The 14,226-nt window shown below is 42.9% G+C and overlaps 1 protein-coding gene across 3 annotated transcripts in view; it reads left to right on the top strand.

The window, feature by feature from the left end:
- The window catches only part of lhfpl2a (LHFPL tetraspan subfamily member 2a), a 48,152-nt gene that overhangs the window by 20,832 nt on the left and 13,094 nt on the right, over positions 1–14,226 (top strand). The window contains exon 1 of one of the 3 annotated variants that reach the window (XM_069673569.1): positions 10,790–10,884. The exons of the other annotated variants lie outside the window; for them this stretch is intronic. The gene's annotated coding sequence lies outside the window, so the exon portion shown is untranslated. Of the gene's footprint in view, positions 1–10,789; positions 10,885–14,226 lie in introns of those variants that run through there. 3 annotated transcript variants of the gene reach the window in all.

Below are 14,226 nucleotides of genomic sequence, written 5' to 3' on the forward strand. Positions count from 1 at the left end.
GCAACACGCTTCTTCATTTCTCAGCTTCCCACCTCTCTGTTTTGCCCTCATCGTCTCCTTTTCACTCGTCTTCTCCCCTCATTTGTCTCCATCCCTCGTCCCCTCACCTCCTATACACAGGATTTTGGCAAGAGAGATGATTTTACTCGATACTTTTATTATCCGAAACTCGAGAGGGGTCCGGTGCCAGCTTTCCCCGGCGGTGCTTACGTCTGATTTTGAGCGGAGTATCAGGTTTTATCTCTGAGCGCCCACAACAGCCATGTCTCTACCCCCGGGGGGGCGTTTGGATAAAGCAGCCAGCCAGGTCTCAGTTTGCAGGGGGAGTTTGTGTCACAGCCGCAGGGAAGTTGGGATTAAGCTGCACTCATCCAGAGCACAGAACACAGTGAGAACAATGGTGTTTAACCCCCCAGAGAAGAGGGCCAAATACCATCCAAACCAGCTCAGCAGAGAGGCTGATTTCCTGAGTCTGGTTTGAAGCATGAGGGTTTGAAGTGGAAGGACTTCTCTCCTGCGACCCCCTGTGTTTATGGTCCCTGGGGCTGTTTGCAGGGCTAAGGTGGGGCTGGAAATGGTTAGGTATAATGGAGACTGTGTTAGGCCTCAGGGCCTCAAACTGTGCGGCGCTCCGCAGTGGGAAACTGAGGAGAGGTGGAAGGGCTCCTCAGGGCTCCTCAGTCCGTCAGCAGTCAGAGGAAAATAGGTGTGAAGAATGTAGACCGAGTTTCTTAAAGTGGTATTAAAGCTTTTTAGCACTTTGATTAAGTGTCTGTAAGAAATGAGTCAAAAATGTGTATCTTGTAATATTTCTTTGCCCTAAAAAAGTTTTAGAAGCTGTTGAAGTTTGGAGGCTGATATTCAAACTTTATCAATATGGCTTAATGTCTAAATTAAGGGCTGAAAAGAAGAAGAGTTTTAAAAAGTTTAAAAAAGGATGGACAATAATACAAGATTTGTAGTTGGCAGGCTTGTGAGGGCACTCAACCTTTCGGCCCTGTGAGAGTGGTGAAAGAATCAACTCACTGCAATCAGGTGTGTGTGGCACTGATTGGCGTTGATTAAGCCCAGGTGTGGGGAGTCTTCATATACCCTGAGTCTCCAGTGCTCTGTGCTGACTCATTATCTCACCTTCAGAGGTAGCGAGAGGTTCTCCATGTGGCTTCTCTAGTTGTCGGTGTATCTGCAAACACCAACTCAGAACTTTGTGTGTATTTGTGGTCAATTGTCTGTTTCCCAGGGAATCATTTGGGGTGCTGGAGAGTTTGTGTGACTCCAGCCTTTTGGGTTATCAAAGGCCAGACTGCTTAATCATGTAAATATGTTTCTTTAAAAGGCCAAGAGTCTACAGCCATGCTAGCAGTTCTGTCAGCCTGTAATTAAACACAGCACTTTTATAGCTAAATGCTAACTTCAGCATGCTAACATGATCACAATGTTAAACGCTGATATTATATCTCTCGTAGGATGTTTAGAAGGCTGTTTAAAGTGAATATGTTTCTTAACAAGATGTACAGTCACAGCCATGCTAGCAGTTCTGTGAGGATGCACTTAAATGCAGCAGTGTTTTGAGCTAAATGCTAATGTTAGCATGACCGGACACTCTCAGTGAAAATGCTAGAGTGCAGATATTCTGTATCTTGTAGGATGTTTTAAATTATCAACAATAATATGAGATTTGTAGTAAGTTAGGCTGCTTGATATGCTTCAGGCTAGCATCTCTGTGAGGTTGCACTTAAAAATGTTGTTTTTTGGGGATGGGGGGGCTTTTGCCTTTAATCGATAGGACAGCTGAAGATAAACAGGAAACGCTGGGAGAAGAAAGTGGTGGAAGACATGCACCAAATGATCACCAGACGAACTTGTGATCAGCGAGACGAGGACTGTACAGTGGGCGACTGAGCTAAACCAGCACTCTAAACAAATTTGTTTAGGGCTAACTTTATGGCTAACCTTAGCATGCTAACTTTCTCACAATGACAATGCTAACACGGTGATAGCAGATAAAATTTGTGTCCTTCTATAATATTATATATCTTAGTTTACCATACTAAAGCTTGCTAATGGTAACTGAAGAGCTGCAGCGATTAGCTGATTAGCAATGAGTCGGTTTAAAAGGACATAATACACATTCTCTGACTCAATCCTCCTAAATTTGCTTGACTAGTTGTGGACAAAACAAAACATTTTGAGCCGTTAGAAGCTCTGAGCAACATATTTAATAATTTTCTGACATTTTATAGACAAAACAAAAGATCTATTGAAAAATAACAACAGATTAATCAAGAGTCATCATTGCACCTATAAATAAATGTCTAAACCACATGTCGTGGTATTCGATCAAATGGTTATTTCTATCGTAACCAGTAACAGGCTAACAGCTGCTAGCATGGCTAGGCTGGTCTCTTATCAAGTTTAAAGATGAAGATAATTTCTTTCTTTTTTTGCCTTTATTCGATCAGACAGTGAAGATACACAGGAAAAATGGGGGAAAGGGAGGGAGGTATACATGCACCAAAGAGCCGTGAGTCAGAGTCGAACCAGTGGCTGATTTTTGCCTCTATACATGGGGCACCTGCTCTACAGACTGAGCTAAATCAGCTCCCCCTGATTAAGGATATTTCATTGTAAGGAAAAAAGCACTAGTTGTGTTTAATGTGCTTTATAACCCCTGTAGTACTTGTTTGTGGTCACACAGAAACGGCCCTTTTCTGTTTACACACAACAAACATCCGTGCTTGTTGTTATCGCTCTTTGATAGCACTGTGTCATTGTGCTGCGTGTTATCTCTGTTCTGCTGCCTCTTTAATCCTCAGCTCAAACGGCACAGGCTGATATGTAACTGCTTAAAGATGCCATTCAGACTGAGTCAGAGCACCAACAGGACACAGCAATCTTCTCACATGATGGCCCTCCAGTGAAACCCTCCCCGTCTGTCAGTGTCTGCCCGCTCGGCCACCCACTTTGAGGCCAGACGGCGCTACGTCAGATGCTCTTTGTTTTCCATCACCCTCTTAACCCACGTGCAGCGGGCTCACCATGCGAGGGCTGTTATGGTCAACATGAGAGGACGAGGGACTGTTGACCTACGCTTTCCTCCTCGGAGGCACAGCTGAAGAATTACCCCGTCACCTCCTACCGCACGACTCCTGCTCCACCTCACAGCTCAGACCGGACCGACACACAGCCGCTCGGAGCGTATAAACAGATGTTTCCAGGGGGAACAGTTGACCACTCGCACTGAGATCAAACGGAGGTGTGCATGTTTAGTGTGCTCGGCTCCACATGTGTTCATGCGTTCGCTGCTATGCTGTGTTTTTATTATGTTCCATGCATGTATTCAGACTAAAGTAAGACTCCTGGGATGGGTGTAATTGTTTTCTTTTCTCCCTCACACTGCTCCACAATTCCTCAAACTTTTCCCTCTCAGTCGGAGGTGTTATAAGTCCTCGACATGTTCGCTCCACACCTCTCACAGGTGTACTCCCTACAGGTTTAAAGCTGTGGGATCTGTTCAACACTCGGCTCTCCGCACCATTATCCCTCTTTCCCTCCTTCTCTCTTTCCCACGCTCCCGTCCTGCTGCCCCCGCAGCTCAGTGTTGGGATTTCCTCACCTTCAACACATCCCTGTGTTTATGCTCCAGCGGTACTCCCCACAAAGTTCATAAATTAGCAAAATAAGCCTCGGAGATAACTCTCCCACACCAGGATGTGCTGGAGTACGGCCGACGCTGACAAGAGCATGATGGGTAAAAATGATGTGGCGTGACCTCGCTGGGGAATGCATCCGTCTCTTGGCCTCAGCTGTCGTATTAAATAAATGGATCCGTGTCACATGTATGAATAAGATGCTGACGTTACAGCAGAACACATTTCATGCAGCTCAACGGCGGAATATTTTCCTTTCAGCACCTTCAACGTTTATGCTAAACTCCTAAAAGTCGGTGATACAGGGCAGAACGAGGGTTGGGTTTCCACCTTAGAGATGTTTTGACGATAACATTAGTGTGTCCAAAGCACGGATGTTAAAAAATCCAAGTTCTTAAAGCTTAAAGCGTGCACACATTTAAGTGCCTTTCACACATGCACCGCACTCCTGAAGATTTCCCGACATTGTCCGGGCCGACGTTGTGAAGCCTCCGAGTAAAATGTTTGCAAGAAGTCGGGGTGAGCCGAACGCAGCAGGTAATAGTTGTGACGTTTATATCATGTGAGCGACACATAACAGGATGATTAAAAACATCCATGATTGAAGAGGAAGGATCATTTACAAGACGGCAGAAAACATGTCTGCAGACTGGAGAGATGAAGAGATTCACGAGCTGATGCCGAAATTGTCCAGCGACCAAATGACTACGCTGCTTGGCGTTTTTTTTAAGTCATGTCCTGCCTCACGAGACCCACCTTCCCCCGACTGACAGGGAAAATCTCCCGATTAGAGGGAAAAAATAGTTCGGACTACGTCTGTGAAAAGGGCTTTACTTTTGTGTCAGAGCATTTTAGCACCATTTCAAAACTGATTTCCCTGCATACTTGCACAGCTATAAATGCATGTCACATGACCATGCAACACAGACACGTTATCAGCTCCATGCAGAGATGACAGTGCAGCTGGCATCACTCGTATTAAACCTTGCCTGCTGCACACGTAGGCAGTTGTAGCTTCATAAAATGCTGAGTTTTGCAATGCAGCAGCGGGCGTAGACAACAAGGTTGTTGCACCTGTAAAAAGTTAATCATGTTTAGGTGACCGCTGCAAGTCTAGGCCGGTGTCTTATGTTTTCTTCTGTAAAAATATGAGGCGACGGTGGCTTGATAGTTCAGGGAAGGACATGTGGTGACTGATATGACCCAATTGTCTCTGTGTCATAGTTTCCAAAAGTCTCCGTTACTGCCCAAACACACTGAATCATAGCACACGCACTTTATCAATTATTAAATGTCACTGTGCCATTTCTTAATATGTTAAGCTCCAAAGAGCTGCTGAACTGCCTTTGTTTTATAACAGTGACAATAACCATCTATCGTAAACCGGAGTTAGACAGGGTCAGCAGTGTTTACAAAAGCCTCTGTAGTAGGAAGTAGTTTACACGTGAGGTGTCAATTTAGCAGGTTTTAAAACGAAAAACATATAAGCCCGGATCTTCTGTCCGATTTGCACTCCTCTCCTTTTATTCTTTGTCCACAAAGTTCCTGTTTTTAATCAAGATTCAGCAGATTTAAGCAAAGTGAACGTCTGCTTTTGTTTAGACATTTAACGCAAGAGATCTTCTGAAAGTAAGGATACAAAAAAGTAATATTTCAGTGCCAAAGACTCTAATTTTTACAAGTAAGATTGGGAAAACTTTGAGACTCCACCCAGCCCTTCCCAGTCTGTGAGTTGGATGCTAAACATCTGCCTGCATGTGCCTGCTGATGGAGCTTTAATGCAGCAGCGGCCTTGAAGTGGCCAGATGGTCGTAGCTGCTCCCTCTGTGGCGTCCAAACTCGGCTCCGGTTTCTCTGTTTGCACGAAGAAGCAAAAGTAGCAGCGACGTGTCCCCAATATCCATCTGTCGATTTAACTGTTTTGTTGCGTGATGAGAAATACCTGACACATTTAAACTGAGATGGGTATACGGTTCACGTACATATGCTACCATCAGGTTTGCCTTTCATTTTGTGACTCTGTAGAGTTCCACATCTGACTCCACCACACAGCGAGCTGTCATTAGGGAAACTCGTCAGAGCCAAGTGTTCCATCTGTCCGTCCCTCGCTGTCATTTCTTTCCACGGTGGCTTTCAAAAGTGAGCCCTGTGATTCATCTCCTGGGTGGCTGGGTAACGGAGTGATGTAACAGGTTCAGGCCGTCTCGGATTGAAAACACGTGGAGATAAAAAAAAACCTTAGTGAGATATCCGAGGCACGTCCGGGGATCATGTGTGTCGACACGAGCCAGAATCAGACATTTGGTTTCTGTCGTAGGAAATCATTTTCTTCCCGTTTCAAACTTTACGGCTTTGGCACACCTGCAGATCCAGCTCACAGGTGTACAGACACAGACTGTGTTGTTGTACATAACTCTGTGAAGTGTATAAACTCCTTAAAGGTCTACTTCTTTCAAATACTGTCTGGACATTTTCCTGATTGTGCGTCCTTTCTACAGTTCAATTTTGTCTCTCATTTCTGCAACAATTACTCGATGAATTGGTAAAACGATATAAAAGTAACTGAATTGGCAACTATATAAAAGGATGAATAATTTCAGTTATTTTTAAGTCAGAAGGTTGCATAAAAGTTGGTTCCAGCTTCTGAAATTAGATGATCTACTGCCTTTCTCTATTTTATATCTTTGTAGACAGTTGGTCGAGAAAAACAAGACATTTTAAGAAGTAATATAACATTTTAAATTGGCTAAATGTTAAATCTGGAGAGTAATATGCAGATTAATTGACAATGGAAATGTTTTTAGTTGCTGGCTTAGTAGGAATAAACAAGTCTCCTTCATTTTCTGCATGTTGAGTGCCGTCACTTAAAGAAAATCTTTTCAGGGCCTTAAAGTCGAGCTGAAACGGCGTTTCGAGAGTACCTAGCTTCCGTATCGTATTACGACGTATTTCCGAGTGAAACAGGACGTGCAGGCGGGACATATCGTTAGAGGGATTTGACTTGATCGTTGAGAAGTGGGCGTAGACAGACGTTCTCCACAGCGCAGTAGCTAGCTAACTGACCGAGCGTTCTTGGTGCTCTGCGGCTAAATGTTGCAGATTGATTGGTTGAAATTGTTTGGTGCTAACTTACGTAAGCACGCGTGAAATTTAGTTTTACCGGAAGAAAAAATGATTGGATTTTGATACAAGAATACGAAGAAATGGATTTTCTGTATTTTTTTTTGCCCATATTGTCAAACAGATGCACAATATTACCGGGGATGTGATCTAAAAGGATTAAAATGACATTTTTCATTTCACCTCGACTTTAAAGTAAAAATATATTAATGTAAGTTGTTTTTAAAAGAAGGAATTTTAAACCAAAGTAAGAAAACAAGATCTCCATGTTAAGGCCGCTCCATAAAACACTTTAATCCTCTCCTTAATTAAACTGTCAAGTGGATTTCTTTTGCCCCACCTGCTATCTGGCTGTTATCACTTTCGCTCTGCTGTGCTTCATCCACTTTCCTCAGATCAACAAGATACTATTGATCAGAGTGTGACAGGGAAAGATGAATCACCAGCTCGACTCTCTGTCGAACCTGCATGAGTGATTGTGTAGCCGGCGTGTGCGAGCGTGTGCAACAATCGTGACTGCTGAGGATCTTCCTCTGCTGTCTCCTCTGATCCCTCGCCCTTTGATGTGAGGGTCTGCGCTGTGTCCGAGCTCCGGCGGCTGCCAAGAGAGATCTCACGCAGCATCTTCACGAAGCACAGCCAGCTTTCCATAAGTCTGTAATATGATATGTGGTCAGTCTCTGTCTGATCTGTGTCTGTGTGATTCCTCTTAAAGTCAGGTTGACTTCTAATAGCATAGTTTTTCAGTATCAGTGGTGTAAGTCAGAGCTTTAGCATGCTAGGCTAACTAGCTTAATATTTACAGTAGCAACTAAACACAAAAAGCACATAAAACAAGCACATCATTTACTTAACTAGTTTACGGTATTTTGTTGACTATAGGTTACGTCCAAAAAATGTTGTTGTTGGTCCTGGATGCTACTACTGTGAGTGTAAGCTAACGTCGCAGCTCCGTCCTGTTCTTGGATTAGTTGAAGATAATACTCAAATAGACCTAGCTAACAACACCTCAATACTTTTGCCAAACATATAGTTTTGTCCTCAAGGTACAGGAGATTTATGAAGATATAAACAGGTATAAAGTAGGCCTATTTAAGCGCTACTTTAAAAACAAGCACAAGCTAAACTTAGGCTAATAAGCTAGCTAGCGGCAGCTGCCAGGGACAGATGTTTAGTCATTTCTTCTGTTATTTGTTATATGAGAAATAAAACAAACAGATGAATGAAAATATAAAGAAGTTTAGTATTAGTTTATAGTATTATTGTAAACCCCCCACCCCCTAAAAAAATGAGAATAAAACAAACAAAAGCTCATGAAACAACTGTTAGCCTACTTAGCTAGCTAGCTGCAGCTGATAAAATCTTGCATTGGCAGCTCGGGGAGCTATTTTAAAACAACTTTTACTTTACTTTAACTTAACAGTCCTGATAAGATAAAGGAAAGCTTAAAAGGCGCAATACAACAGGATCTAAGGGGGGGTGAAGCTAATGGTCAGTTGTTTTGCTGAGAAAAGTTCCAGATATTTTAGACGTTTTAGGGAGACCTTAAAACGGCCCATTAACCTCTTCCCATCCAATTGAAAGCCACAGGGTGGGGATGAGTCACCAGGATTTATTGGAAATGGGTCAAAGGAGAGGTTTTATTAGCTTCACCATAAATGCTTCTGGGTTGAAAGGACCTATTTTAGAAACTTCTATTCAAACTGATAAGAAAGGCCTCTTCCTCTGGCCTTCCGCGCTGCCTTCATGTGCCGAGCTGGCCTATCAGCATCTCTTCCTGTCTGAATCTGCCCCCTTTCTTTTCTGTCTTCATATGGTTCTAATTTGTCTCCTCTGTGTGAGCGAACACAAAAGTCAGACAAACGCTGGAGCTGACTGCAGTGTTGGCTGAATGCTCCCAGTGCTGTTGTAAGCAGTCCTGGGACACTTTGCTCCCAGCAGCCAGAAAGGTAATCCATTAGTCAGACAGAGAACCATCTGCTCTATCAGGCAGTTAACTGGGCATCCAGCAGCTCATTCATCTGAGAGTCACATATCTGTTGTTGACTGGAGAGGATGTAACACAATCTACGTGTGATCTGATTCATGTACTGGTCATAAGTGAGGACAAATAGACAAAGTTTATGTCTCGGTTTCATTGTGATTAACTCTGAGTGAACTAAGCTTTAGTCAGAGTTAATCACACTTTACGTAACAGGAAGTTTAAACTATGCAGTGAACCAGTTTAAATTACACTAAACTCTTTCTTTTAGTAAACTTTAAGTTCAAAAAAATGGCCTTTTATGCCTTTACTGATAGAGAGGACAGTGGATAGTGTTGAAAACAGGGGAAGAGAGAGTGGGGACGACATGCGGCAAAGGAGTTGAACCTGGGAGCGCCGCATCGAGGACTGTAGCCTCTGTATATGAGAGCTAAACCTTACCTAACCTCTTAGATAAAACTCAAACAAGGTATTTACACTTAAAAAAAACCCATATTCCCTTAAACTCAAACCTGTAACCAGTGGAGGAGGAAGTACTCAGATCTTTTAGTAGAGTTATACAACAGTGTAAAAACACTGTTAAAGGAAATGTCCTGCAAGTTAAGATACTAAAGTATTAGCAACCAAATATACTTAGAGTATAAAGAGCAAAAATACTCATTTTAGCTACTTTCAGTTCACGTTAGAATTAGTACTGACTACTCAAGTATAAATACATTTAGTAAAGCAGCAATACCAAAGTGTAAAAATCTGTTTACAGTAAAGGAGCTAAATTATTAGCATCAGAATATGCTGCAAAATGTAAAAGTACCAACTTTGAGGTGCTGTCAGTTTTGCTTTAGAGGAGATGTGGTAGCAGCAGTAGTAATTGTAGTTTAATAATTCGTCGTACACTGGCCGTGTACTTTTGTGAAACACTAATATTTAACCACCAGTGTACTTCCATGCTTTCTTGAGGTGTACCCTATTTACAGAATCGGATAAAAACAGTACGTATACATGCATCTTCTGAGTATCCTTTTAAAGCAGTGGTTCAGGAAGTACTCAGATCTTAAAAGCAGCAATGCCAAATTGTAGAAGTACTCAAGTACGAGTAAGTCTAGTACAAAGCAGCAGTGCGTTTGGCAAAGTACAAATGTGTTTGCATCAGAATTTGCTGCTGATGATATAATGAGTAAAAGTACTCGTTATTCAGAATGGTCCATTTCAGAGTAATGTGCCTTTTTTATTGATTTATAATCATTCATTCCTCATTATTTACAACAGAAACTGACACATAAACATTACACTAGTTGAACAATTGTAAATTACCTGTAAGTTTATCCAGAATAACAACAGCCATAGCACACCAAGTACACTTTAAGAACAAATTGAAGTAGTTTTGTAACATTACAAATAATACTTAATATACTTTGAAGTGCACTAATAAAGACAAAGAAATGGGCCAATTTAGTCTGAATACATACTGAACTAGTCCACTTTAAACAGTTTATCTAACAGTATATTCACACAAGCATACTCATTCACTGAAGCACTCCTAATGGTGCACTTATTGTTTTCTGTAAAGGAAGTGAAAATGCATTTATGCTGATAATGAGATGTTTGCCTTGGCTGATTTAAGGGGTGCAGAGAGCAACGAAAACAGAGCGAGAAGGTGAGAGAAACTGAGACTCAGAGAGAGAGAGAGAGAGAGAGAGAGAGAGAGAGAGAGAGAGAGAGAGAGAGAGAGAGAGAGAGAGAGAGAGAGAGAGAGAGAGAGAGAGAGAGAGAGAGAGAGAGAGAGAGAGAGAGAGAGAGAGAGAGAGAGAGAGAGAGAGAGAGAGAGAGAGAGAGAGAGAGAGAGAGAGAGCTCCAGCTCTTGTTATTTTAACCCAGATTCAGCTCTGAAATATGGCCACCATGTGGACTCTCTCAAGAAGTGTGGCTCCAGTGTCGGCCCCGGCCAATCAGGGGAGACGTGGCGGGTCCTGGGAGGAGGGACGTCGGTGGCTGGGGAGGGGTCTGGGAGTCAGAGGAGTCTGAGAGAAAGAGAGAGAGAGAGAGAGACAGTAAAGAGTGAGCAGAGGAGGAGAGTCAGGGCAGAGCAGCCACATCTCCAGGAGAGCTGGACTATCCACAGACCAATGGAGACAGGTTGGATTGTTTTCCTCTTTATTGTCCTGCATTTACTTTCAATTTGAATTTAATGTGAACATTTGAGTCTCTTATTCTTACAAGCAGACAGCTGGCGTCCTGGCTGCTGTAATAGGACATAAATATTGAGATGTGAATCACTCTTCATTGTAGCGTCACAGAGCTTCAGGATGCTGAGCAGATGTGCAGAAGTGTTAGGAAAGACTTGGCCCTTTGGCTGTGGAAAGCCTGACCATGCACTCCTTTGTTAAATTGCTATTATTACCAATAGAGTGTGCAACTTTCCTTAAATAATGACGCCAAGGCCAAGACCTTTGAAGAGCTGTGAAGTAACACAAAATCAGATGATGCCCATTGGAAGAAAAACCTACAAATCTGTGCTTTGGTTATGTTTGAAGTTTTTCCATGTGGTTTATCTTAAAAGAGAGACAGGACGAGCATTTTTAGTCCTCCATGACCAATCATCTCCTGCATTCCCTTCGTGTAGCTGCAGGGGCTTTTCATTCAAACAGATCCTCACAGATTATAAGCACTGCCTTTGTTTTAAAATGACTTTCCTGTTGGGTTAAATAAGGCAAAAGAGGTGTGGACTGGAAAGACATGGCAAAACGTTGGATAATATTTAACAGGATGGAGCGGTGACAGGTTGTAGAAGCTTATCTTTAGCGCTCTCTCCACTCAGCATGTAAACGCACCGTAAACTCTCCCTTAACCCCTCATCCAGCTCTAAACAAACAGTCTCCATGGTGAGGCGTTGCTCTCGTCATGGCATGTCCATACATATGTAGATTGTTTCCTGTCAGCGGCAGCGTGGAAAGGCGTTTCCTGCTGTTTTGTTGCAGTGATAAGAGAGAGGCTGAGTGGACACTTTGAGCAGAAGTTGTGCACTTCAGCTTTTTGGACATACATGAAGGGGTAGCATTGGGACAGGGATGGCAATAATGGTTGATTGGTGAGTTGGTCCACCACTTTGGTCCAGACTTTAATATCTCAACAGCTATTGGATGGATTGTCATTAAATTTGGTAAAGATATTCAGGGTCCCAAGAGGTCGAATCCTACCGGCTTTGGTCATTCCCTACTTTTTCCTGTTGTGCCATTTTGGGGGCTTTAGTGACTTGATGTATTACAATAAAATTTGTTGCGGCTTCCCAGAGGCTGAGGCATAATGGCTTTGGGGATTCCATGACATATCCTGTGATTCCATAATGAGGTGTGAGGCATTTTTGGCCTTTAGCGTCAGATGTTGCCCGTTATTGTGGTCAATTATTTGATAGATAATCATGAATTTTGGTGCGGAAATTCAAGGTTTCAAGATCTGTAAGTATAATGGCGTGGTTGATTCCCATATTTGTCCTGTAGTTCCACCACGAGGTGGAAATTTTGGGGGGTTTTAGTGACATTCTGGAATTTCTTTTGATTGGGAACCATTAATTTTGGCACAAACTTTCATGGTAATCAGAGGTTGAAGCATAACTGCTTCTGTAGTATTGCTAGCATATCAAAGTGTTTTCTTTATCCCTTGAATTTGTCCATTATCTCTAAATCTAAAAGATGGATTGGTAATAAATCTGGTACATAAATTCACGATCCCAAGAGGGTGAATCTGTCTGACTTCCGTGGACCTGTGAAATTTCCTCCATCCTCACTAGCAGGTTGACCTTTTGGGTTTTTGGTGAAAGCTTTCAGCAACTATTGGATGGATTGCCATTAAAGTTGATACACCCATTCATATCTTGTATCTTCTGACTTTGCAGCTAGCGCCATCATCAGGTCAAATTTACTTTGTCCATTACTTTGGTTTATGTCCAAATACCTTTAAAACTAATGGCAGTCCCGTCGGCCTCAATTGTTCTTGTGCTTAGCGCTAATTAGCAAATGTTAGCGTCCTATTACCCCAAACAAAGATGGCTAACATTGCAACATCATACCTGATGTTTGCACTGGCACTGTGAGCATGTAAGCTGGTGTAAGCATGTAGCTCAAAGGACTTCATAGAGCTGTTAGCGTGTAAACCTTGTCTTATTCATTTAAGAGCAAATTTGTAAGTTAATATAACTGATCAGGCATCTTAATCAGATCATTGATAATTGGTTAATCCTTGGTTAACCTTTTCATTAAAGGAGGCTGAAGGGAAACTGAGGTCCAACTGTGGAGTTCCCCTCTAGCTCACACTTTGGGGTAGCATGTGTGAGATAGCAGGGAGTCTTGTAAGTGTCTGCGCGCATGGGGATTAGTGTTGGGGGTCAGCAGTGGTAGGTGCAGTGTGGGGGCTGTAAACTCCAATGTGCATGTAAACCGAGCCTCGAATAATCCTCTGGTTGCTCAGGGAGTATAAAGGACATCATAAATCCACCTCCAGCCTCATGGACTACCATGCTTCAGTCTATCTTGGGAAACTTCTGTTCATGATAACTTCTCAAATCTGTCCGTCTGGGAACAGTGAGCAGACGTCTGGGCTTATGTTGGGACAAATACCAGGTACATTAATAGAACCAGACATGTCCAGACTTGTTTTAAATCTAATACACATTCAAGGATGCTTTGGACAAATTGACACTCACTTGTGGGGGCTGTGTAACCAGCAAGCATGTGATGCAAACACACTGCAGCCAAGCAGGGTCAAAGGTTAAGTGTCCAGGTCTTCAAAGCTCCGTAACTCTACAGCTGGTTCGAATTGTTTTCAACTCCAAAGTGTTTTCCAACAATATTCCTGTCAGAGAGGAATTAGTCTTCGCAACTGGCCAGCAAATGTTTGACCCTAAAACTCCGGCCTGCCCGTTTGTCTTCAATCCAAACGTCAAACATCAGCCTCGTCAGAGAACCCTCTGGGACTCAACCCCCTCCAAACGTCAACGGACTGTTGGCGAGGGGGCAGGAAGAGCTGTCTCCGAAAAGTTCAGTTAGAGAATGTGAGCCTGCATCTGTTCCTGCATCTGTTCACGGTGACGCAAAGAAAACGCTTGTGATTCATAAAATTAATTTAGGTCCAAATCCACAGAGGCGGCTGTCTGTGCCTGCTCTTATGATCTCATCTGTTTTACACAGTCCAAACATACTCAACGTTAGCGCATACACACACCACCCTGTTAGAGACCGCAGATCTGGGTCATTTTCTCCGCTGGAAAAGAAGAAAAAGGGGAGGAAAAAGAAAAGAGAACTGTTGTTGATATCTCGACAGGATGACTAAGATCAAAGTTTGTGTAATGCTCTTACTCACTCACACAAACACACACTGAGTCCTACGCACTGTGATGGGACCACAAGGGACGCCCATGGCCTCCTCGACCCTGGCTGTAAGGGCACACCGCGGGTTGGAAACCTCGCAGTTTGGGCGGCACAC

This window comes from Semicossyphus pulcher, unplaced genomic scaffold (genome assembly GCF_022749685.1).
Source record: "Semicossyphus pulcher isolate SPU_LCO1_2020_fin unplaced genomic scaffold, fSemPul1.0.p SCAF_22, whole genome shotgun sequence".
Taxonomy (NCBI): domain Eukaryota; kingdom Metazoa; phylum Chordata; class Actinopteri; order Labriformes; family Labridae; genus Semicossyphus; species Semicossyphus pulcher.